The following is a 26,627-nucleotide window of genomic DNA, read 5'->3' as shown; positions in this document are numbered from 1 at the left end:
CAGGAATGTCGTTTATGTATAGGATGTAGAGTGTTGGGGCAAGAACAGAACCTTGGGGAACACCGGCGTGTAAGTTGAAGTAGTCAGAGTGTTGTTGGAGGAACTTAATTCGCATTGTCCTATTGTCTAAGTAGTTCGAAAGAAGTTTGGTGGTGATAAGAGGAAGATTAAAGTTGTTGCATAGTTTGAATTTTAAGCCGTCATGCCAAACAGTGTCAAAGGCCTTCTCAACGTCCTTAGTGATGAGTGCAGTCTTAAGTCTTTGGTGCTGATTGATACTGAGGTAGTTAGTCATGATGTTTAAGGCGTCGTGAGTGGACCGGTGAGGCCGAAATCCAAACTGTTTGTTAGTGAGTAAGTCATTGTGTTCAAGGTGGGTTCTAAGTCTCTGGTTGATCAGCCTTTCAAAGACTTTGCCAAGTGTCTCTAGAAGGCTGATGGGTCTATAGTTCTTTGGGTCAGTGTGGGGTTTCCCAGGTTTTGGAATAAGAACGGCTGTGGCAGACTTAAAGTTGAGTGGAAAGTATCCAGAGGCAAGGGAGGCGTTGAATAGGTTAGTGATAGCAGTAATGATAGAGGCAGGGAGTTGTCTAAGAAGGATATGTCCAATGCCAGACGCACCAGGGGCTCTACGACGAGTGCCCATGAGAGCTGTCTTGACATCAGCTAGAGTTAGGGGAGTCTGTAGTTCAGTGTTTGAATTGAGATTTTCAAGGTGAATGAGGTCGTCTGGTGTAGTTGCTTGTCTATTTTGGTGTATCCAGTCTTCGACTATTTCAATGTTGGGGCGTGCAAATGGTTCAGGAGGATGTGGGTGAAAGATTTGTTCCCAGTGGTGTTTAAAAATGTTGAGAACTGCTTCAGGATCAGTGATTTTGTTGTTATTATGTAGAAGGTATTTAAACGGTGTGTGAGTTGATCCTTGTAATCGTTTGATTCGTTTCCAGAATTCTTGAGGTGTCAGTTTTCTGTATTGTTCTGCTTGTTCTATAAGGTGTTTCCAATGTTTTGTGTGATCTTCATCTAGGCTGTTAAGGATATGGTTTTTTAATGCTGTTAGGTCCCATAGTATTTGTCCATGACGATGTATGTTTTGTAAGAATCTAGTGTGATAGCAAGCTAAGAGGCGTTTGGAGCGAATGGAGGGGGTGAAAGTGAAATGTGGTTTGTGTGCTGTTTTAGGAATGGAGATGTTTGCTGCATGAATGATGGTGTCTTGTATGTTGCGTGCTTGTGTGTCGATGTCAGTGTGATGTTTGTCATTGTATTCATAAGTGAGATCAGTGTCATCAATGTGTTGTTTGAACATGTCCCAGTTTGCCCTATGGTATGAGAATTGAGGAGTGCTGGGGATGAGAATAGGATTTGTGGAGACTGTGAGAATTAAGGGAATATGATCAGAGCCCGTAATGGGCCCTGGTGAAATGAAGTGTTGCAAGTTGCTGCCGTGTCTGTTGGTGAATATGAGATCAGGCCGGCCAGAACCTGTATGTGTGAAACAAGTGGGGAAATCAGGGCCAAGAAAGAATAGATGTTTTTGGGTGTATATTTGGTGAAGCTGTCTGCCATGCTGATTTGTGGTATTGTGGTGGAATGTAGGGTGTTGTGCATTGAGGTCTGCAAGCAGAAAAACAGGCAAGTGAGAGTTGTTGAAGAGAGTTATGAAATCTTGCATGGGAATGTCGGTGTTAGGACGGGTGTAGGTTGTGCAGATGATGAGAGACCCCATTTGTGTATGAACTTTAATGGCTAGGAAATGTTTGTGAAGCCAATGAGTGTGTAAGAGTTCGTGTTTGTATGAAGAACGGATGAGTATTGCAACTCCTTCATGTGCTTCATCTGGTGACTGGTAAGAGGTGTAGCCATAATGTTTGATTTTATATGAGTTCGTGATGTATGTGCTATTTAATAATAGCACATCAGGTCTCTCGATCTCAATAAAATCTGACACCATGTGTCTAATGTTGAAATATGCCCGCACATTAAACTGTATGATCTTTATGAATTTTTAGGTTTTGATGGGGTGCTGGTGGGGTTTTGTGCATGTACAAGAGCATGAGGGTTGCGTGATTCAATGAGTTGGGCAGTTATTGAGGAGGGTGCATCTTGGAGGATGGTGGTAGGAATTGTAGGATATTTACAGCGGGAGGTGGGAGTAAGACAACGGGTTGCTGAACGGGCTCGGGACGAGACAAGATGAGTTACAGAAGAAATGACTGAAGTTGTTGGGGGATGGAGGGAGACAGAAGGCTTGTTGACAGGGACCGGGTGAGAGGTATCAGAGGTTGTAGTGTTAGTAGTCAGATTGGAAGTGGAGAGGACAATGTTGGGAGAAGAGGTTGAAAGTGCCTTTGACATGGATGCTTCAGTTTGGGATAGTCCAGGATGTGCTGTTTGGTCAGTGGCACCGTTTTCTGTAGCAGTCAGGAGTGGGTTGGTAGGAGATTGTGGGGGAACTGTAGTATTTTCTTCAGCTGAAGTCATGGTGTTTTGTGGAGTGAGGACTGTAGGCGAGAATGGAGCAGAGCGCAATAGTTGAGTAGGAGGAACAGAGATACTAGGAAGGCCGTTATGAGTGAGAAAGATTGGAAGATAGTCAGCAAAGTCACGGCCATCGTCCTTGGCCTTCAAGTAAACAGCTTGTACACAGGCAGTGACTCGTTCATATGCAAGGTTCTGAAGAGGAGAATAAGGTGGAGGTGGTGGGTGAGGGAAGAGAGGTGGAGAGGACTGAGTTTGTTGTGCAGTATTATGATGATGTTGCTGGTGAGGTGAAGCATTAAGGACACTGGCATAGGACATTGAGGTGGCTGATGCTGTTTGGTGATGAGATAGGTTATGGGAGGTTGAAGAAGAGGAATGAGGGTGTGCTTGAGTGCGAGGTTGGTTATTGCGAAGAGATTTTAGGGTTTGCTTTCTCAAAGGGCAAGATTTGTCAACTGCTGAATGACCTCCTTGGCAATTGATGCATTTTAAAGTGTTGGCAGAGCACGGCCGGCGCCGAAAATTTTTTGCTTATATACGCCGTCTCGAGGCGCTTGCTCGAGCGCCATTGGCTGCTCGACTCGCCTACGTCACCCCGTTGCCCCTCCCCTCCTTCCTCTGGCTGAAGCCAACAGGCGGCTCACCTCAATCACTATTATCGCTGATTTTGCTCTATTTTTTGGATTTGTGCAAAAGTCATTTCACAGGGACGTGAAACAGACGAGTAGGCAACTGCAGTTTTAAAAGCGTTGTGAGAAAGCCGTGTCTACTCGACCACAAGCGTAAAGTAAGGGCAGGCAGGAGTTGCAATGCTACTAGTACGTCCGCTTGATGGGATATAGTCGGGAAATCGTGCGGTCTATAATTACCAAATCTGTCTACACAACGAATCAATCCACAAAGGAGAACCCCTCCGGTTCAAATGCCACAAACACTCCCCCAACAAGTCAATAAATATGAAAATCACACAATTTAACGTTAGAGCATATTACAACATCAGACACCTAATTGCTAACTTTGTGGAGAATGAAAGACCGGATGTGATGCTACTAAACAGCACATGCGTGACGAACTCTCACAAAATTAGACATTTTGGCTTCACAACATACCAATCTCCTGATGAAGCTTACGAAGGGGTTGCTATTCTAATAAAGAACACCTATAAACATGACCTCCTCACTACCAACTGGCAACACAAACACTTCCTAGCAGTCCGCATTCACACTCAACACGGGCAGATGATCATTGGTACCACATACATTCGTCCAAACTTGGGTCTCCCCCTCCAGGACCTAAACACTCTCTTCAACCACACACACATACCAGTCTTCCTCCTAGCAGACCTAAATGCAAAACACCAAACATTCAACCATCGCCAACACAACATGCACGGTCAACAACTACACCAACTCCACCAAAACAAACACCTCACCTTCCTTGGCCCTGACTTCCAAACAACCTACACACACAATGGAACTGGGAGACCAGATCTAATCCTCACCAACAGAGCAGGCACTCACCTACAACACTACATCACACCCGGACCCCTCACTGGCTCAGATCACATACCCATATCACTCACACTCTCCAGCAACCCCATACTCATCCCAGCCACCCCACAATATGACTATCAAAATGCAGACTGGGAAGCCTTCAAACAACACCTAACTGCCAGCACACAGCCCTACAACTTCCAAGACAAACCACACACAGACATAGATTCCCAAGTCCTCACCATCCAGAATAACATCATACAAGCAGCTGATGCTACCATTCCAAAAACAACCCACAAAACTAGATACTCCTTTTTTCCTTCGATCAGAACAAAAAGGCTACTCTCCTGCTATCACAACAGATTCACCCACAACCTTCACAGATACAATCAAGTAAACACAGACCTCACTATACTCAAAAACCACATACTCAACAGCCTTGACCAAGACCATGCTAACAACTGGGAGAAACTCATACATAAAGCTGAAATACAAAGAAAAACAACTCCACAACAATTCTGGAACTTCATAAAGAGGATCAGAGGAAACTCCTCCTCTTCTGCCTTTACATACATCACTCACAACAATCAAAACTACACCGATCCCTCAGAAGTAATAGGCATATTCAAACAACACTGGCAGGACATCTTCAATCCCCACCCCCCACAACCAACAGCAATACAAAACATAAACAGAGTAGAAACATGGATACGACACAACCCTCATGCCATCACACACTACCCTACCATTGACCTCACGACACTAGACGACTTAGAAAGTGACCTCACAGAATCAATACTACCTGAAGAAGTTAAACTCATGCTCAAGAACACCAGACGTAAAGCCCCAGGAGCCTCTGGCATTGGCCAAGCTCTCCTCAAGCAACTTCCAGACCCCCTAATCTTTGCACTCACAGACGTCTACAACGCCTCACTAGCATCAGGATATTTCCCAAGCCCATTCAAAGAAGCCACAGCAATCCTCATTCCAAAACCCCAAAAATCCCCGACAGACCCTAAGAACTACAGACCGATCAGCTTACTAGAGACATTAGGAAAAGTATACGAAAAACTCATTAATCATAAACTCAGGAATCACCTAGAACACAAAAACATATTGACAGACAAACAATTTGGCTTCAGACAACACCGCTCAACACAAGACGCACTGAACATAATAACAAACTACCTCTCCATAAATAAACACCAAAGGGCCAAGACGGCCCTCATTGCAAAGGACGTCGAAAAAGCTTTTGACACCGTATGGCACGACGGCCTGCGTTACAAACTCTGCACTCTGTTTCAACTATCTGATAACATGCAGAGGCTACTTTGCAGCTTTCTAACAAATAGAAAGATGCAGATCAAGTTCCTCAGCAAGCTGTCGGGTTATTTCAACCTAAATGCAGGTGTCCCTCAGGGCTCAGTTCTTTCACCAACCTTATACATACTCTATATAAACGACATCCCTGACCCAGTATACTGGACATCAATGACCCTTTGCTACGCTGACGACGTAACCCAACTGATCACAGACTATACGATTAACGCCCTCACACGGAAAGCACAACAAGAAATAGACAAAGTCACCCTCTGGGAACACGACTGGCGAATAAAAACAAACCCCAACAAGTCAAAAATAACATACTTTTTCTACAACAAACGACGTAACCCTGACCCAGTAAAACTCTACTCTCAATCACCAGATGCAACACAGATCCCAAGAGTCAACAAAACCACAGTACTTGGACTCACACTAGACTTTAACCTTCGCTTTCACACACACATAACACCCAAGAAAGCTATAGCCTCAAACGCCCTATCAAAACTCTACCCACTTAAACATGCCTCCCAAGCCACCAAGCTCTACTTATACAAAACACTTATTCTCCCACTCCTAACATATGCACCGATCCCACTCACACTTGCAGCACCAACAAATAGGAAGAAACTCCAGCGTACCCAGAACAGGGCTCTGAGATGGGTGTTCGATACCCATTGGCAGGACTTCACCACCAGTGAGGCCCTGCATGAGAGGGCGAACATCCCACCTCTGAACATAACCTGGGATACTATGGGGAAGAAACAGATTGACAGAATTCTCACCTATCATGACAACTACGACACGTTCCTCAGAAACGTCCTAAGCAGACCCAGACATACGCACAACCTCTTTAACCTGATCGACGATCCACCTCCTGCTCCGTCCTTTACATAACCCCTCTCCTATAATATCACTACTCAAATCACCAAACTTCCAACTATAACCTCCTAACTCTTCTCCCCCCTCTTTAGGGGGGGACCAACTAGCTCCCGTTTTCTGGTGCCTTGGGTGGGCCGCGATGCTGATTAACAGATCAAAGACCACATCTGGTGTGAGCCTCCAGGGCACACCCAGCTGAGGGCTGCTGTCTCCGTGGGTGCTCAGAAAAGACGAAATGTTGTCACAGATCCGATTCCTTGCCTTCACTGCCTAGTCTGGTCATAACGATTTCAATGCCATGCAGCTGGGTCTAGCCCTGGCACTTTACCTCATACTGAAAACCCTTCCTCTCACCCCCACTAATTCTTCCCCTATCCCCACTTCCACGCTCACCCATTAGGGTATCTTGACCTATATTTAAATGAATGAATGAATGAATGGATGACCACACATACAGAGTACTTTGCTTTAAGAGGTCAGACCCCACCCTGATCCGGTGCATTAAACCGGTAAGAGACGGGAGACCTCTTAAGGAAAGTGCAACCCTCTAGATCAGGCTCTCCTGCACCCAGCACTGCCGGGTGGGTAAACATTAGGCAGCAACGATTAGAGCCATGATCTACCGAATCAAGGTACGATTCAGAGGGAACCAGACCCCTACTCGATCAGAGATATCGGATTTGATCACCACTACAACCAATGTTGCACCCCTGGACGTCGTACTCAACGATGATGGACTCCCTCAACTGCTGTTCAGCAGTGCCGAGGCCGTACAACGCCTCTTTAACCCCATTCACCTCACTGCTCTCGAGGAGGCGCACATGTTCCTCACCCCACCACGACACTACCTCGCAGCCAGGACTGTTTTCGTAAGGAGAGTGAGCTCCCTCATCTCCGAAAAAGCTACCACTGACGTCGCCACCAGCATAACCGAAGATAACCCTTCCTTGACTGCAGTCACCGTAAAATTCATCCCTGTGCAGGACAGCCACCTCTCCACTATGAAGGTCACCTTCACCTCGCCTGAGGAAGCTACCTCTGCTACCACCAACGGCTTCCGGTGCTTCGGCCTCGCTTGTACACCCCGACAAATAACAAGAGAACATTACTACCAGCTACGACAGTGTTTTAAGTGCTATAGTTATGAGCACTTCACTAAAAATTGCCCATCTCAGGACCAACGGTGCAGCAAGTGCGCCGAGAGTCACCACTTCAAACAATGCACCAGCGACTTCCTCAAATGCCTTCTCTGCCAAGGTCACCATACTGCCGTCTCTGCTGAGTGTCCACAAAGACGTCAAGAAATACAGAAGATGACCGAAGCCAGGCAAGCCAACACCACACGACGAGAACCGTCAACATTCAACGTGCAAGCCGCCAACTTTCCTCTGCTTCCGGGAGGGGGCGGAGCTTCTGCACAGACTGCATCCCATTGGGGCCCTGGGTCCCAGCCCGCCAACCAATCATCGACTCAGCAGCGACAGCCACAAGTTTACTCTGCTGAATCAACAAGCCAGCCCTCACCACACCAGATGCTGCTCCCTAACAGGAACCACAACGTCATAATGGGACTCATCCGCACTGCTGAAATGATTGCAGGCACGAACACCAAGGAATTTGTACGAATTCTGAACATTATGTACGCTGACAACGGTTTACCAACATTTACTGTTCGTGACGAGCTCTTCACAACAACAGCCTCAGCCAACACCAATGCTACGACTTCAGCAACAAATACCACTTCTGCTTCTAACATCAGCATCACCATCTCTTCAACTGCATTGGCAGATATCCTGTCTGCTGACGCCCACCCTGTGCAACCTGATACAGACTCTGCAACATCCTTGCACACTGCTACTACTCCAGACGAACCAGCTACTTCTCCAGTGGTACCTGAGACTGCACCAACTTCACCAGCTTCACCAGAAAATACACCAGCCGCACCTGAGACTACACCAGCTTCACAGGTACCTACACCTGATGCTTCTGAAAACCAACACTTGTTTTCCGATGATGACTCTACTGCCTCGATTGACGTTGAAGCACAATCACCATCTCCAGCAACACAGGAGTCTCCAAGAGTCTCCGCACTATATGATCAACGTGAACAACTTACACTTGGAACTCCCGAATACAGACGCCTCTCCAGCAAAATACTCAACACAAGGTATGCGGAATGCCTGCTGAATGATCCAAACTTAAAGTACACACTAAAGAACGAAGTAATCTTCGTTGAATGCGACGAAACCACATTGTCAAAGGACCTTTTCCCACCAGACTACGCCGATTACAAACATCAAATGATTACTCGAAGCAAGAAGAAAGAAGAAACACCAAATTGAAGAAGAAGAAGACACCACATGAAGAAAGATTGTTTCCACCTTGAATGCTGAAGCACTGCCACCGCCGCCTTCCAGACCCGCCTCCAAGCCTAGCCAGTTGTTGGGTTGTTTGCAGCATCGACGTATTGTCACGCAGCTGGGTTTAGCCCTGGCACTTTTTCTTCAACTTCAGCATTTCCTCTCACCGACTACTCTTCAGCTGTCCCCACTTCAAGGCTCGCCCCAATGGGCATCTTCTCCTGTATTATTCAGTTCAATTCAGGATGACCATCTTTTCATTGGCAACGGAAGCAGCAGCACGTCGCGCTCGCAGTGAGATCTAGGCGATACGCTGTTTGAGCGCCCCCGCACCTGCAACCACCTGCCTCTGCATTATTGCAGTTACATGGGACCACCGTTTTGAGGCATCTGACATCACAACCACCACAGTGATCCAACAGCATCGATTTAACAACAGCCAGAGATGCAGAGCGCTAGTAGCACCTGTTGCTAACTTGCAAGGTCAGGGCCGCTTGGTCGGCCCAGACGAGCATACTCTCGTGGTAACCCTACCTGGGGCCACATCCTTATCACAGCCATCTTCCATCCAAGGCAACACCCAGGCAAACTGGCACACACCTCTTTTTCAGGCAACGACGGCTCTTCCTCTCGGCGTGTTCACGGTTTATGTTACAGCTCTATCAGTGATATAACGTGCAAAGATACATTACCCTAGTGGGCCAACCCGTACTGCCACCCTGAATAAAACCAGGGACAGCTGGATGGCCTAACTTACGTAATGTGTATTGCCGTGTATAGCACTCTTTCTCTCCTCTGCTAAACATTCCTTCCTCTTCAGGCCGGGACCTACCCCCTGTGCGGTGAAAGTGCAGTGGGGTATTCGTCCTTTCCTCCCAGGTGGGGTCACAGCACGTGCTTGCGCCCTGTGTCTCCCTGCCTGGCTTGTTTGCTATGCCGATCCACTGCTAGAACCTCGTGATAGTGCGAGTCAACTAGCAGTGGGGGTTGCCCTTGAGTAACACCTTCAGGACTCACGAATACTTTGTATTTGTGCCGAACCGGGTTCAATTAGCCTGCTAGGAACCCGGAATTACGCCTCTGACAACCGAGCTCCAACCCACAGCTCACGAGCACACTGACCCCCCCACTGAGCTAATGGAATCGCAGTGATTGGCACAAGACACGGGACTGTCAGTAGACAGTGAGTCACAATGGCTCACTGTCTACGGATGACCTACACTGGGAATACACCCATAGACACAGTTGACTGCATCACTACCTTTTACAATGCCACTGGCACACCAGCCACTAACCATATAAAACATGCCAACACAAACACCATCAAATTTCTCATTGCCTCTGAAGACGACCTTTTTGCCTGTTTCAAGGAACCTACTCTCAGAAAACTCACACAAGCTTCACTTACTCCTGTTCTCACTATTGAACAAAAAACTAAATGCTCTGTACTTGTAAGAAATGTCGACAGCTCTGTCCTTTCAGCACCTACTACTGTCAATCTCTCTCAAGACATCTCTCACAGGAATGCTATTACTGTAATGGAGATATACCCAGTGCCCAATACAAAACACCTCAAGATCCAATGTTCCTCCCCTACAGAAGCTCAAAAACTCTTGCACCATGGAATTAAAATCCTCAACACCAGCACTCCTCCCTATTTCATTAGTCCAGTTGACTATCTTCCTTTGCTGCAATGCTTTAAATGCTACAAATACAGTCATGAAACCCGGAAATGTAAAAGCCCACAAATTTGTTCAAAATGTTCTGCAGAAGGCCATTTTTACACTCAGTGCTCTGCCAACACTTTAAAATGCATCAATTGCCAAGGAGGTCATTCAGCAGTTGACAAATCTTGCCCTTTGAGAAAGCAAACCCTAAAATCTCTTCGCAATAACCAACCTCGCACTCAAGCACACCCTCATTCCTCTTCTTCAACCTCCCATAACCTATCTCATCACCAAACAGCATCAGCCACCTCAATGTCCTATGCCAGTGTCCTTAATGCTTCACCTCACCAGCAACATCATCATAATACTGCACAACAAACTCAGTCCTCTCCACCTCTCTTCCCTCACCCACCACCTCCACCTTATTCTCCTCTTCAGAACCTTGCATATGAACGAGTCACTGCCTGTGTACAAGCTGCTTACTTGAAGGCCAAGGACGATGGCCGTGACTTTGCTGACTATCTTCCAATCTTTCTCACTCATAACGGCCTTCCTAGTATCTCTGTTCCTCCTACTCAACTATTGCGCTCTGCTCCATTCTCGCCTACAGTCCTCACTCCACAAAACACCATGACTTCAGCTGAAGAAAATACTACAGTTCCCCCACAATCTCCTACCAACCCACTCCTGACTGCTACAGAAAACGGTGCCACTGACCAAACAGCACATCCTGGACTATCCCAAACTGAAGCATCCATGTCAAAGGCACTTTCAACCTCTTCTCCCAACATTGTCCTCTCCACTTCCAATCTGACTACTAACACTACAACCTCTGATACCTCTCACCCGGTCCCTGTCAACAAGCCTTCTGTCTCCCTCCATCCCCCAACAACTTCAGTCATTTCTTCTGTAACTCATCTTGTCTCGTCCCGAGCCCGTTCAGCAACCCGTTGTCTTACTCCCACCTCCCGCTGTAAATATCCTACAATTCCTACCACCATCCTCCAAGATGCACCCTCCTCAATAACTGCCCAACTCATTGAATCACGCAACCCTCATGCTCTTGTACATGCACAAAACCCCACCAGCACCCCATCAAAACCTAAAAATTCATAAAGATCATACAGTTTAATGTGCGGGCATATTTCAACATTAGACACATGGTGTCAGATTTTATTGAGATCGAGAGACCTGATGTGCTATTATTAAATAGCACATACATCACGAACTCATATAAAATCAAACATTATGGCTACTCCTCTTACCAGTCACCAAATGAAGCACATGAAGGAGTTGCAATACTCATCCGTTCTTCATACAAACACGAACTCTTACACACTCATTGGCTTCACAAACATTTCCTAGCCATTAAAGTTCATACACAAATGGGGTCTCTCATCATCTGCACAACCTACACCCGTCCTAACACCGACATTCCCATGCAAGATTTCATAACTCTCTTCAACAACTCTCACTTGCCTGTTTTTCTGCTTGCAGACCTCAATGCACAACACCCTACATTCCACCACAATACCACAAATCAGCATGGCAGACAGCTTCACCAAATATACACCCAAAAACATCTATTCTTTCTTGGCCCTGATTTCCCCACTTGTTTCACACATACAGGTTCTGGCCGGCCTGATCTCATATTCACCAACAGACACGGCAGCAACTTGCAACACTTCATTTCACCAGGGCCCATTACGGGCTCTGATCATATTCCCTTAATTCTCACAGTCTCCACAAATCCTATTCTCATCCCCAGCACTCCTCAATTCTCATACCATAGGGCAAACTGGGACATGTTCAAACAACACATTGATGACACTGATCTCACTTATGAATACAATGACAAACATCACACTGACATCGACACACAAGCACGCAACATACAAGACACCATCATTCATGCAGCAAACATCTCCATTCCTAAAACAGCACACAAACCACATTTCACTTTCACCCCCTCCATTCGCTCCAAACGCCTCTTAGCTTGCTATCACACTAGATTCTTACAAAACATACATCGTCATGGACAAATACTATGGGACCTAACAGCATTAAAAAACCATATCCTTAACAGCCTAGATGAAGATCACACAAAACATTGGAAACACCTTATAGAACAAGCAGAACAATACAGAAAACTGACACCTCAAGAATTCTGGAAACGAATCAAACGACTACAAGGATCAACTCACACACCGTTTAAATACCTTCTACATAATAACAACAAAATCACTGATCCTGACGCAGTTCTCAACATTTTTAAACACCACTGGGAACAAATCTTTCACCCTCATCCTCCTGAACCATTTGCACGCCCCAACATTGAAATAGTCGAAGACTGGATACACCAAAATAGACAAGCAACTACACCAGACGACCTCATTCACCTTGAAAATCTCAATTCAAACACTGAACTACAGACTCCCCTAACTCTAGCTGATGTCAAGACAGCTCTCATGGGCACTCGTCGCAGAGCCCCTGGTGCGTCTGGCATTGGACATATCCTTCTTAGACAACTCCCTGCTTCTATCATTACTGCTATCACTAACCTATTCAACGCCTCCCTTGCCTCTGGATACTTTCCACTCAACTTTAAGTCTGCCACAGCCGTTCTTATTCCAAAACCTGGGAAACCCCACACTGACCCAAAGAACTATAGACCCATCAGCCTTCTAGAGACACTTGGCAAAGTCTTTGAAAGGCTGATCAACCAGAGACTTAGAACCCACCTTGAACACAATGACTTACTCACTAACAAACAGTTTGGATTTCGGCCTCACCGGTCCACTCACGACGCCTTAAACATCATGACTAACTACCTCAGTATCAATCAGCACCAAAGACTTAAGACTGCACTCATCACTAAGGACGTTGAGAAGGCCTTTGACACTGTTTGGCATGACGGCTTAAAATTCAAACTATGCAACAACTTTAATCTTCCTCTTATCACCACCAAACTTCTTTCGAACTACTTAGACAATAGGACAATGAGAATTAAGTTCCTCCAACAACACTCTGACTACTTCAACTTACACGCCGGTGTTCCCCAAGGCTCTGTTCTTGCCCCAACACTCTACATCCTATACATAAACGACATTCCTGACCCTGTTCATCACACTTCATTAACCATATGTTATGCTGATGATGTCTCTCACCTTGTCACCAGCAACACCATTGATACACTAACAAACAGAGCACAAACAGAACTTGATGTTGTCACTGAGTGGGAGTACAAATGGCGTATAAAAACCAACTCCAGCAAATCTAAAATCACCTACTTTTTCTGTAAAAGAACTATTCGCCCAATTCCTCTCAAACTCTATTCATACACTCAAAATCCTACTTATATCTCTGTATCTCCCTCCTCCACAGTCCTGGGACTCACATTTGATCGACAACTACTCTTTCACACACACATAACACAGAAACATGCAATAGCTCTTCAAGCCATGAAGAAACTATACAGACTTAGATTTGCAAAACCTGACACAAAAATGCACCTTTACAAAGCACTTATTAGACCTCTCCTAACATACGCTCCACTAGCTCTTTCTCTATCTGCACGCACTAACAAAATAAAACTTCAAAGAATACAGAACAGAGCACTAAGATGGGTACTCAACACCCGATGGCAAGAGTTAAATACCAGTCAAAGTCTCCATGAAAGTACTAACATTCCTGCCCTAAATACCTACTGGAAAACTCTATCAGACAAACAAATCGATAGACTACTCACTCATCATGAACAACACATTGATTTTCTCCTACACACTCTCAGACTACCACGAAACAATCATGACCTCTTCTCTACCATCCATGATCCTCTTCCTAACTCTGTATTTCGTTAAACTTTAGCTCTCAACACCCAGCATCCACTATCATTACATATTCAGCTCTCAACAACCAGCACAAACAATCCGTAAAAAAGTTCAGCCCTGACGCTCTTGAGCCAATCACTGTGATGTTGTGAGTTTGTGATGTCCCGATGTTGTCACTGAAAACACCCGACTGAGTCCCTGCCTCGAAAGCCGCAACCTAACGACACGCAGCTGGGTTTAGCCCTGGCACTTTTTCTCTTACAAATCTTCTTCCTCTCACCCCCCCTTATCTTCTTCTGTCCCCACTTCCAAGCTCGCCCCTATGGGCATCTTCTCCTGTATTATTCTGATTCTGATTCTGGATGACCACACGATGCTGTATAAACTGTGGTGAAAACCATCCTGCCACCCACCACAATTGCAAAAGCAGGGTGCAACTCATCAAGGCAATGAGGAATAAGACCCAAAACACACTACCCCAATATCATGCCCAGACAGCACGCCAGCTTTATCCCCAAAACCTCACTAACCAGCTTCACCGCCCCAACACACTTCCCCAAAATGCTCAAACAATACCCATCAACCCTCAAGGTAGAGGTGCCCTGCTCCCCACCCCCCCAGGTTTCCCACCTCTCCAAACCCACACCACCAGCGGACACCATCTCGCAAACCACCATACTCAGGCCCCCCCTCCCCCCCCTCACCCAACAACAGACGACACCCCGAGAATAGTGGCAGCTATCATAATAGCACAGATATCAGCACAAGGAGACACGAGGAAGGCAATTTCCAACATCCAACAAATCCTACTAGCAAACAACCTCCCTCCAATAGTCATCCCTCCCAGCTTGGCGTCACAACCAGTACAACCCCTAACACCTCCCCCCATCACCCCACAAGCACTTACACCACCACCACCCCTTATTACTCCCCAGACACCAAACCCAGTATCACCCCCACCCCTTATCACACTCCAGGCATCAAACCCAGTACCACCCTCACCCCTCACCACCTCCCAGACAAAAAACCCAGCACCACCCACACCCTCTTCCCCACCTTCTATCACACCCCAGGCAACAAACCCAGTACAACCCCCACCTCTCATCACCTCCCAGACAGAAAACCCAGCACCACCCCTACTCTCTTCCCCACCCCCCATCACCCCCCAGGCATCAAACCCAGTACCACCCCTACTCTCGCCCCCCCCCTCACCACCTCACAGACAACAAACCCAACCCCACCCCCTCCCCCCATCACCCCCCAAACACCAAACACAGAACCATCTACACCCTCCCCTGACACCCAGGCCTCTAACTGCTTCTCACAGACCATGCTCCCCATGACAGCTACCCCTCTTCAGTCAAAAAGATCAAGTTCACCAAAACAGAAAACAACTCTTCAAGTGAAAAGAACAAACTCACCTAAACAAAACAAAAAATTTCTGCATGCAAGACGAACAACCCCAATACACAAGAAAACCAACCCATCAATTAAAAAGAAATCAGATACCAAGAAACATGTAACCTCCCTCACCTTAGCCCACACGCCCAACACGTCAACTCACCTCACGCCCAACACGCTAGCCAACCTCACGCCCCTAACCCAATACCACACAGGTACAAAGCCCAAAATCCCACAAAATTTGCCCCAAAACGTGTCTTTCTCAGCCAAGAGGACTAACACCTCCCCAGACCACTCCCTCACCCCTACACCAAAACTTCCTAAATTCATACCACACACCATGCAAAACGGACGCCATACATATCTCCTACCCAAATCTATAATTACCAAATCTGTCTACACAACGAATCAATCCACAAAGGAGAACCCCTCCGGTTCAAATGCCACAAACACTCCCCCAACAAGTCAATAAATATGAAAATCACACAATTTAACGTTAGAGCATATTACAACATCAGACACCTAATTGCTAACTTTGTGGAGAATGAAAGACCGGATGTGCTGCTACTAAACAGCACATGCGTGACGAACTCTCACAAAATTAGACATTTTGGCTTCACAACATACCAATCTCCTGATGAAGCTTACGAAGGGGTTGCTATTCTAATAAAGAACACCTATAAACATGACCTCCTCACTACCAACTGGCAACACAAACACTTCCTAGCAGTCCGCATTCACACTCAACACGGGCAGATGATCATTGGTACCACATACATTCGTCCAAACTTGGGTCTCCCCCTCCAGGACCTAAACACTCTCTTCAACCACACACACATACCAGTCTTCCTCCTAGCAGACCTAAATGCAAAACACCAAACATTCAACCATCGCCAACACAACATGCACGGTCAACAACTACACCAACTCCACCAAAACAAACACCTCACCTTCCTTGGCCCTGACTTCCAAACAACCTACACACACAATGGAACTGGGAGACCAGATCTAATCCTCACCAACAGAGCAGGCACTCACCTACAACACTACATCACACCCGGACCCCTCACTGGCTCAGATCACATACCCATATCACTCACACTCTCCAGCAACCCCATACTCATCCCAGCCACCCCACAATATGACTATCAAAATGCAGACTGGGAAGCCTTCAAACAACACCTAACTGCCAGCACACAGCCCTACAACTTCCAAGACAAACCACACACAGACATAGATTCCCAAGTCCTCACCATCCAGAATAACATCATACAAGCAGCTGATGCTACCATTCCAAAAACAACCCACAAAACTAGATACTCCTTTTTTCCTTCGATCAGAACAAAAAGGCTACTCTCCTGCTATCACAACAGATTCACCCACAACCTTCACAGATACAATCAAGTAAACACAGACCTCACTATACTCAAAAACCACATACTCAACAGCCTTGACCAAGACCATGCTAACAACTGGGAGAAACTCATACATAAAGCTGAAATACAAAGAAAAACAACTCCACAACAATTCTGGAACTTCATAAAGAGGATCAGAGGAAACTCCTCCTCTTCTGCCTTTACATACATCACTCACAACAATCAAAACTACACCGATCCCTCAGAAGTAATAGGCATATTCAAACAACACTGGCAGGACATCTTCAATCCCCACCCTCCACAACCAACAGCAATACAAAACATAAACAGAGTAGAAACATGGATACGACACAACCCTCATGCCATCACACACTACCCTACCATTGACCTCACGACACTAGACGACTTAGAAAGTGACCTCACAGAATCAATACTACCTGAAGAAGTTAAACTCATGCTCAAGAACACCAGACGTAAAGCCCCAGGAGCCTCTGGCATTGGCCAAGCTCTCCTCAAGCAACTTCCAGACCCCCTAATCTTTGCACTCACAGACGTCTACAACGCCTCACTAGCATCAGGATATTTCCCAAGCCCATTCAAAGAAGCCACAGCAATCCTCATTCCAAAACCCCAAAAATCCCCGACAGACCCTAAGAACTACAGACCGATCAGCTTACTAGAGACATTAGGAAAAGTATACGAAAAACTCATTAATCATAAACTCAGGAATCACCTAGAACACAAAAACATATTGACAGACAAACAATTTGGCTTCAGACAACACCGCTCAACACAAGACGCACTGAACATAATAACAAACTACCTCTCCATAAATAAACACCAAAGGGCCAAGACGGCCCTCATTGCAAAGGACGTCGAAAAAGCTTTTGACACCGTATGGCACGACGGCCTGCGTTACAAACTCTGCACTCTGTTTCAACTATCTGATAACATGCAGAGGCTACTTTGCAGCTTTCTAACAAATAGAAAGATGCAGATCAAGTTCCTCAGCAAGCTGTCAGGTTATTTCAACCTAAATGCAGGTGTCCCTCAGGGCTCAGTTCTTTCACCAACCTTATACATACTCTATATAAACGACATCCCTGACCCAGTATACTGGACATCAATGACCCTTTGCTACGCTGACGACGTAACCCAACTGATCACAGACTATACGATTAACGCCCTCACACGGAAAGCACAACAAGAAATAGACAAAGTCACCCTCTGGGAACACGACTGGCGAATAAAAACAAACCCCAACAAGTCAAAAATAACATACTTTTTCTACAACAAACGACGTAACCCTGACCCAGTAAAACTCTACTCTCAATCACCAGATGCAACCCAGATCCCAAGAGTCAACAAAACCACAGTACTTGGACTCACACTAGACTTTAACCTTCGCTTTCACACACACATAACACCCAAGAAAGCTATAGCCTCAAACGCCCTATCAAAACTCTACCCACTTAAACATGCCTCCCAAGCCACCAAGCTCTACTTATACAAAACACTTATTCTCCCACTCCTAACATATGCACCGATCCCACTCACACTTGCAGCACCAACAAATAGGAAGAAACTCCAGCGTACCCAGAACAGGGCTCTGAGATGGGTGTTCGATACCCATTGGCAGGACTTCACCACCAGTGAGGCCCTGCATGAGAGGGCGAACATCCCACCTCTGAACATAACCTGGGATACTATGGGGAAGAAACAGATTGACAGAATTCTCACCTATCATGACAACTACGACACGTTCCTCAGAAACGTCCTAAGCAGACCCAGACATACGCACAACCTCTTTAACCTGATCGACGATCCACCTCCTGCTCCGTCCTTTACATAACCCCTCTCCTATAATATCACTACTCAAATCACCAAACTTCCAACTATAACCTCCTAACTCTTCTCCCCCCTCTTTAGGGGGGGACCAACTAGCTCCCGTTTTCTGGTGCCTTAGGTGGGCCGCGATGCTGATTAACAGATCAAAGACCACATCTGGTGTGAGCCTCCAGGGCACACCCAGCTGAGGACTGCTGTCTCCGTGGGTGCTCAGAAAAGACGAAATGTTGTCACAGATCCGATTCCTTGCCTTCACTGCCTAGTCTGGTCATAACGATTTCAATGCCATGCAGCTGGGTCTAGCCCTGGCACTTTACCTCATACTGAAAACCCTTCCTCTCACCCCCACTAATTCTTCCCCTATCCCCACTTCCACGCTCACCCATTAGGGTATCTTGACCTATATTTAAATGAATGAATGAATGGATGACCAGCACACCAGCCACTAACCATATAAAACATGCCAACACAAACACCATCAAATTTCTCATTGCCTCTGAAGACGACCTTTTTGCCTGTTTCAAGGAACCTACTTTCAGAAAACTCACACAAGCTTCACTTACTCCTGTTCTCACTATTGAACAAAAAACTAAATGCTCTGTACTTGTAAGAAATGTCGACAGCTCTGTCCTTTCAGCACCTACTACTATCAATCTCTCTCAAGACATCTCTCACAGGAATGCTATTACTGTAATGGAGATATACCCAGTGCCCAATACAAAACACCTCAAGATCCAATGTTCCTCCCCTACAGAAGCTCAAAAACTCTTGCACCATGGAATTAAAATCCTCAACACCAGCACTCCTCCCTATTTCATTAGTCCAGTTGACTATCTTCCTTTGCTGCAATGCTTTAAATGCTACAAATACAGTCATGAAACCCGGAAATGTAAAAGCCCACAAATTTGTTCAAAATGTTCTGCAGAAGGCCATTTTTACACTCAGTGCTCTGCCAACACTTTAAAATGCATCAATTGCCAAGGAGGTCATTCAGCAGTTGACAAATCTTGCCCTTTGAGAAAGCAAACCCTAAAATCTCTTCGCAATAACCAACCTCGCACTCAAGCACACCCTCATTCCTCTTCTTCAACCTCCCATAACCTATCTCATCACCAAACAGCATCAGCCACCTCAATGTCCTATGCCAGTGTCCTTAATGCTTCACCTCACCAGCAACATCATCATAATACTGCACAACAAACTCAGTCCTCTCCACCTCTCTTCCCTCACCCACCACCTCCACCTTATTCTCCTCTTCAGAACCTTGCATATGAACGAGTCACTGCCTGTGTACAAGCTGCTTACTTGAAGGCCAAGGACGATGGCCGTGACTTTGCTGACTATCTTCCAATCTTTCTCACTCATAACGGCCTTCCTAGTATCTCTGTTCCTCCTACTCAACTATTGCGCTCTGCTCCATTCTCTCCTACAGTCCTCACTCCACAAAACACCATGACTTCAGCTGAAGAAAATACTACAGTTCCCCCACAATCTCCTACCAACCCACTCCTGACTGCCACAGAAAACGGTGCCACTGACCAAACAGCACATCCTGGACTATCCCAAACTGAAGCATCCATGTCAAAGGCACTTTCAACCTCTTCTCCCAACATTGTCCTCTCCACTTCCAATCTGACTACTAACACTACAACCTCTGATACCTCTCACCCGGTCCCTGTCAACAAGCCTTCTGTCTCCCTCCATCCCCCAACAACTTCAGTCATTTCTTCTGTAACTCATCTTGTCTCGTCCCGAGCCCGTTCAGCAACCCGTTGTCTTACTCCCACCTCCCGCTGTAAATATCCTACAATTCCTACCACCATCCTCCAAGATGCACCCTCCTCAATAACTGCCCAACTCATTGAATCACGCAACCCTCATGCTCTTGTACATGCACAAAACCCCACCAGCACCCCATCAAAACCTAAAAATTCATAAAGATCATACAGTTTAATGTGCGGGCATATTTCAACATTAGACACATGGTGTCAGATTTTATTGAGATCGAGAGACCTGATGTGCTATTATTAAATAGCACATACATCACGAACTCATATAAAATCAAACATTATGGCTACACCTCTTACCAGTCACCAGATGAAGCACATGAAGGAGTTGCAATACTCATCCGTTCTTCATACAAACACGAACTCTTACACACTCATTGGCTTCACAAACATTTCCTAGCCATTAAAGTTCATACACAAATGGGGTCTCTCATCATCTGCACAACCTACACCCGTCCTAACACCGACATTCCCATGCAAGATTTCATAACTCTCTTCAACAACTCTCACTTGCCTGTTTTTCTGCTTGCAGACCTCAATGCACAACACCCTACATTCCACCACAATACCACAAATCAGCATGGCAGACAGCTTCACCAAATATACACCCAAAAACATCTATTCTTTCTTGGCCCTGATTTCCCCACTTGTTTCACACATACAGGTTCTGGCCGGCCTGATCTCATATTCACCAACAGACACGGCAGCAACTTGCAACACTTCATTTCACCAGGGCCCATTACGGGCTCTGATCATATTCCCTTAATTCTCACAGTCTCCACAAATCCTATTCTCATCCCCAGCACTCCTCAATTCTCATACCATAGGGCAAACTGGGACATGTTCAAACAACACATTGATGACACTGATCTCACTTATGAATACAATGACAAACATCACACTGACATCGACACACAAGCACTCAACATACAAGACACCATCATTCATGCAGCAAACATCTCCATTCCTAAAACAGCACACAAACCACATTTCACTTTCACCCCCTCCATTCGCTCCAAACGCCTCTTAGCTTGCTATCACACTAGATTCTTACAAAACATACATCGACATGGACAAATACTATGGGACCTAACAGCATTAAAAAACCATATCCTTAACAGCCTAGATGAAGATCACACAAAACATTGGAAACACCTTATAGAACAAGCAGAACAATACAGAAAACTGACACCTCAAGAATTCTGGAAACGAATCAAACGATTACAAGGATCAACTCACACACCGTTTAAATACCTTCTACATAATAACAACAAAATCACTGATCCTGAAGCAGTTCTCAACATTTTTAAACACCACTGGGAACAAATCTTTCACCCACATCCTCCTGAACCATTTGCACGCCCCAACATTGAAATAGTCGAAGACTGGATACACCAAAATAGACAAGCAACTACACCAGACGACCTCATTCACCTTGAAAATCTCAATTCAAACACTGAACTACAGACTCCCCTAACTCTAGCTGATGTCAAGACAGCTCTCATGGGCACTCGTCGTAGAGCCCCTGGTGCGTCTGGCATTGGACATATCCTTCTTAGACAACTCCCTGCCTCTATCATTACTGCTATCACTAACCTATTCAACGCCTCCCTTGCCTCTGGATACTTTCCACTCAACTTTAAGTCTGCAACAGCCGTTCTTATTCCAAAACCTGGGAAACCCCACACTGACCCAAAGAACTATAGACCCATCAGCCTTCTAGAGACACTTGGCAAAGTCTTTGAAAGGCTGATCAACCAGAGACTTAGAACCCACCTTGAACACAATGACTTACTCACTAACAAACAGTTTGGATTTCGGCCTCACCGGTCCACTCACGACGCCTTAAACATCATGACTAACTACCTCAGTATCAATCAGCACCAAAGACTTAAGACTGCACTCATCACTAAGGACGTTGAGAAGGCCTTTGACACTGTTTGGCATGACGGCTTAAAATTCAAACTATGCAACAACTTTAATCTTCTGCTTATCACCACCAAACTTCTTTCGAACTACTTAGACAATAGGACAATGCGAATTAAGTTCCTCCAACAACACTCTGACTACTTCAACTTACACGCCGGTGTTCCCCAAGGTTCTGTTCTTGCCCCAACACTCTACATCCTATACATAAACGACATTCCTGACCCTGTTCATCACACTTCATTAACCATATGTTATGCTGATGATGTCTCTCACCTTGTCACCAGCAACACCATTGATACACTAACAAACAGAGCACAAACAGAACTTGATGTTGTCACTGAGTGGGAGTACAAATGGCGTATAAAAACCAACTCCAGCAAATCTAAAATCACCTACTTTTTCTGTAAAAGAACTATTCGCCCAATTCCTCTCAAACTCTATTCATACACTCAAAATCCTACTTACATCTCTGTATCTCCCTCCTCCACAGTCCTGGGACTCACATTTGATCGACAACTACTCTTTCACACACACATAACACAGAAACATGCAATAGCTCTTCAAGCCATGAAGAAACTATACAGACTTAGATTTGCAAAACCTGACACAAAAATGCACCTTTACAAAGCACTTATTAGACCTCTCCTAACATACGCTCCACTAGCTCTTTCTCTATCTGCACGCACTAACAAAATAAAACTTCAAAGAATACAGAACAGAGCACTAAGATGGGTACTCAACACCCGATGGCAAGAGTTAAATACCAGTCAAAGTCTCCATGAAAGTACTAACATTCCTGCCCTAAATACCTACTGGAAAACTCTATCAGACAAACAAATCGATAGACTACTCACTCATCATGAACAACACATTGATTTTCTCCTACACACTCTCAGACTACCACGAAACAATCATGACCTCTTCTCTACCATCCATGATCCTCTTCCTAACTCTGTATTTCGTTAAACTTTAGCTCTCAACACCCAGCATCCACTATCATTACATATTCAGCTCTCAACAACCAGCACAAACAATCCGTAAAAAAGTTCAGCCCTGACGCTCTTGAGCCAATCACTGTGATGTTGTGAGTTTGTGATGTCCTGATGTTGTCACTGAAAACACCCGACTGAGTCCCTGCCTCGAAAGCCGCAACCTAACGACACGCAGCTGGGTTTAGCCCTGGCACTTTTTCTCTTACAAATCTTCTTCCTCTCACCCCCCCTTATCTTCTTCTGTCCCCACTTCCAAGCTCGCCCCTATGGGCATCTTCTCCTGTATTATTCTGATTCTGATTCTGGATGACCATAAATAAACACCAAAGGGCCAAGACGGCCCTCATTGCAAAGGACGTCGAAAAAGCTTTTGACACCGTATGGCACGACGGCCTACGTTACAAACTCTGCACTCTGTTTCAACTATCTGATAACATGCAGAGGCTACTTTGCAGCTTTCTAACAAATAGAAAGATGCAGATCAAGTTCCTCAGCAAGCTGTCAGGTTATTTCAACTTAAATGCAGGTGTCCCTCAGGGCTCAGTTCTTTCACCAACCTTATACATACTCTATATAAACGACATCCCTGACCCAGTATACTGGACATCAATGACCCTTTGCTACGCTGACGACGTAACCCAACTGATCACAGACTATACGATTAACGCCCTCACACGGAAAGCACAACAAGAAATAGACAAAGTCACCCTCTGGGAACACGACTGGCGAATAAAAACAAACCCCAACAAGTCAAAAATAACATACTTTTTCTACAACAAACGACGTAACCCTGACCCAGTAAAACTCTACTCTCAATCACCAGATGCAACCCAGATCCCAAGAGTCAACAAAACCACAGTACTTGGACTCACACTAGACTCTAACCTTCGCTTTCACACACACATAACACCCAAGAAAGCTATAGCCTCAAACGCCCTATCAAAACTCTACCCACTTAAACATGCCTCCCAAGCCACCAAGCTCTACTTATACAAAACACTTATTCTCCCACTCCTAACATATGCACCGATCCCACTCACACTTGCAGCACCAACAAATAGGAAGAAACTCCAGCGTACCCAGAACAGGGCTCTGAGATGGGTGTTCGATACCCATTGGCAGGACTTCACCACCAGTGAGGCCCTGCATGAGAGGGCGAACATCCCACCTCTGAACATAACCTGGGATACTATGGGGAAGAAACAGATTGACAGAATTCTCACCTATCATGACAACTACGACACGTTCCTCAGAAACGTCCTAAGCAGACCCAGACATACGCACAACCTCTTTAACCTGATCGACGATCCACCTCCTGCTCCGTCCTTTACATAACCCCTCTCCTATAATATCACTACTCAAATCACCAAACTTCCAACTATAACCTCCTAACTCTTCTCCCCCCTCTTTAGGGGGGGACCAACTAGCTCCCGTTTTCTGGTGCCTTGGGTGGGCCGCGATGCTGATTAACAGATCAAAGACCACATCTGGTGTGAGCCTCCAGGGCACACCCAGCTGAGGGCTGCTGTCTCCGTGGGTGCTCAGAAAAGACGAAATGTTGTCACAGATCCGATTCCTTGCCTTCACTGCCTAGTCTGGTCATAACGATTTCAATGCCATGCAGCTGGGTCTAGCCCTGGCACTTTACCTCATACTGAAAACCCTTCCTCTCACCCCCACTAATTCTTCCCCTATCCCCACTTCCACGCTCACCCATTAGGGTATCTTGACCTATATTTAAATGAATGAATGAATGGATGACCTCATTACGAAAAGCAGGAGAGGAAGCTTGCACCTAGCACTGCCGGGTGGGTAAATATTGAGCAGCAACGTGAGCGCTTCCCTCCTGATTTCTAGCGTGGTGCCTGCATAGGCATCATGCTTTTCAGAGTGAAGGTGCGGTTCCGAGGAACCGACACCACTTTTAACAAGGCCGAGATCATGGAGCTACTGACCTCGACCTCTGGGGTAGCACCCATCGACGTCGTTATGGACGTTAAGGGACCCCAAATTCTCTTCAGTAGTGCAGCTGCACTAGAAGCCCTTTTTACCACAACGTCGACCACTGCACTCGAGGCAAAGGGGCTAACACTCCTGCCTCCCCTCCAGTTCCAGGCTATAAGAACAGTATTCATCCACAGAGTGAGTGCCATCATCGCCGAACAGCCCATCACTGAGATCGTGAAGAGCATAAACGCTCTGAACCGGTCTCTCACAGCCATCTCGGCCCACCTCATCCAGCAGGGTGAAAGCGGGAGGCCAACCCTCAAAGTCACCCTCAAGACTCCAGCAGAGGCTACTCTCGCGGCCGACAACGGACTCAGATGCTGTGGAGTGGCCTGCACACCCCACCAGATCACCAGGCAGCGTTACTTCCGCCTTCGTCAATGTTTTCGGTGTTATCAATACACCCACTACGCCCAGAAGTGCCCAAACAGGCTGCAGAAATGCAGCATTTGTACTGGAGAACACCATCACAGGACCTGCACAGCCACCATCAAGCGCTGTCTACTTTGCAACGGAGAACACACAGCCGTCTCTCAAGACTGCCCCACCAGGCAGGAAGAAATAGCGAAAATGATCGACGCCAGACCTCGAAATCCTACTCCAAGAGTGAAATCTTTCAACATTCAAGCAGAAGCCTTCCCAGCACTCCCGACAAGTGGCGCCGCAAGCGGCGCACAACTCAACTACTGGACCAGCAGCTCCCGCGCCAGCCACTCAAGGTCACAGACAACACCTCTCAACCCAGCCAGCCAGCCGTCCTCACTCACGCCGCCTGCAGCCACCCCTGATAGCACTGTTGCAGCCCTGATACACTTCGCAACGGCGCTCTCAGGCGAAGATCTCAGACTACGTTATGAATTACTGAAGGAACTATACAAGGAGAACAACCTACCATCGTTTGTGATACCAGAGGCCATGTTCACCTCCCGCTCTACTACAACAGAGGCCAACCCTACACCAGCCACTCCTGCAAACCCGACTACGGCAAACGACAGCACCCCGACGGCTTCTCAACCGATCTCAACATCTGCTGAACCAGCAACTGCCATCGCACCTGAACCCAAAGTGACTACCAGCATAGCAGCCCCGAAAATGTTCAACCCATACACTACTGTCATGAGTTTTGTCGAAGAAAACACCGACCCGAGAATGCAAGAATTCCACGTACCACTGCGGGACCCAGTATATGAACACGAGGACGGGGACGGCTGCGAATTGTCAGAATTCGACAATGAATCGGTCTCCCCAGTA

This window comes from Procambarus clarkii, chromosome 57 (genome assembly GCF_040958095.1).
Source record: "Procambarus clarkii isolate CNS0578487 chromosome 57, FALCON_Pclarkii_2.0, whole genome shotgun sequence".
Classification (NCBI taxonomy): Eukaryota; Metazoa; Arthropoda; class Malacostraca; order Decapoda; family Cambaridae; genus Procambarus; species Procambarus clarkii.
The sequence above is the reverse complement of the archived record's forward strand: the minus strand, read 5'-3'. Positions refer to the sequence as shown.